The sequence below is a fragment of the Nomascus leucogenys genome, chromosome 3, assembly GCF_006542625.1.
Source record: "Nomascus leucogenys isolate Asia chromosome 3, Asia_NLE_v1, whole genome shotgun sequence".
Classification (NCBI taxonomy): domain Eukaryota; kingdom Metazoa; phylum Chordata; class Mammalia; order Primates; family Hylobatidae; genus Nomascus; species Nomascus leucogenys.
The window spans coordinates 103448011-103449512 of NC_044383.1; the positions used below are offsets into that span (position 1 = coordinate 103448011).

General features: G+C 37.0%; 1 pseudogene; it reads left to right on the top strand.

Moving 5' to 3' along the window:
• Nucleotides 1-1010: 1010 nt before the first annotated feature.
• Nucleotides 1011-1129, top strand: LOC115834582 (annotated as a pseudogene).
• Nucleotides 1130-1502: the final 373 nt, after the last annotated feature.

Below are 1502 nucleotides of genomic sequence, written 5' to 3' on the forward strand. Positions count from 1 at the left end.
TCTTACATTTAAGTCTTTAATCCATCTTGAGTTAATTTTTGTATAAGGTATAAGGAAGGGGTCCAGTTTCAGTTTTCTGCATATGGCTAGCCAGTTTTCCCAACACCATTTATTAAATAGGGAATCCTTTCCCCATTGCTTCTTTGTGTCAGGTTTATCAAAGATCAGATGGTTGTAGATGTGTGGTGTTATTTCTGAGGCCTCTGTTCTGTTCCATTTTTCTATATATCTGTTTTTGTGCCACTGCCATGCTGTTTTGTTTATTGTAGCCGTGTAGTATAGTTTGAAGTCAGGTGGCGTGATGCCTCCAGCTTTGTTCTTTTAGCTTAGAATTGTTTTGGCTATGTGGGCTCTTTTCTGGTTCTGTATGAAGATTAAAGTAGTTTTTTCCAATTCAGTGAAGAAAGTCAATGGTAGCTTGGTGGGGATTGCATTGAATCTATAAATTACTTTGGGCAGTATGGCCATTTTCATGATATTGATTCTTCCTATCCATGAGCATGGAATGTTTTTCCATTTGTTTGTGTCCTTTTCCTTGAGCAGTGGTTTGTAGTTAGCCTCAAAGAGGTTCTCCACATTCCTTGTAAGTTGTATTTCTAGGTATTTTATTCCCTTAGTAGCAATTGTGAATGGGAGTTCACTCATGATTAGGCTCTCTGTTTGTCTGTCATTGGTGTATAGGAATGCTTGTGATTTTTGCACATTGATTTGGTATCCTGAGACTTTGCTGAGATTTCTTATCAGCTTAATGAGATTTTGGGCTGTGATGATGGGGTTTTCTAAATATACAATCATGTCATCTGCAAACAGAGACAACTGGACTTCTCTTTTCCTATTTGAATACCCTTTATTTCTTTCTTTTGCCTGATTGCCCTGGCCAGAACTTCCAATACTATGTTGAATAGAAGCAGTGAGAGAGGGCATCCTTGTCTTGTGCCAGTTTTCAAAGGAATGCTTCCAGCTTTTGCCCATTCAGTATGATATTGGCTGTGGGTTTGTCATAAATAGCTCTTATCGACCATACCACCCTAAATGCGCCCGATCTCTTCTGATCTCAGAAGCTAAGCAGGGTTGGGCCTGGTTAGAACTTGGATGAAAGACCACCTGGGAATACCAGGTGCTGTATTTCATTTGTTTTAAGAATTTTTTTACTTGCTTCCTAATTATTTAATTTCCCTAATAGTCATTCCAGAGCATATTGTATAATTTTCATGTATTTCTATAGTTTCCAAAGTTCTTTTTAATATTGATTTCTAGTTTTATTCCACTGTGGTTTGAGAAGATATTTGATATAATTTGGATTTTTAAAAACTGATTGAGACTTGTTTTATGGCCTAACTTATGGTCTACCCTGAAGAATGTACCACATGCTGGTAAAAAGAATGTGTATTCTGCAGTTGTTAGATGAAATGTCCTGTAAACGTTATAGGTCCATCTGTTGTATTAGAGTCTATCTCTCCCTTTAAATCTGATAATATTTGTTTTATACATCTGGGTGCTCT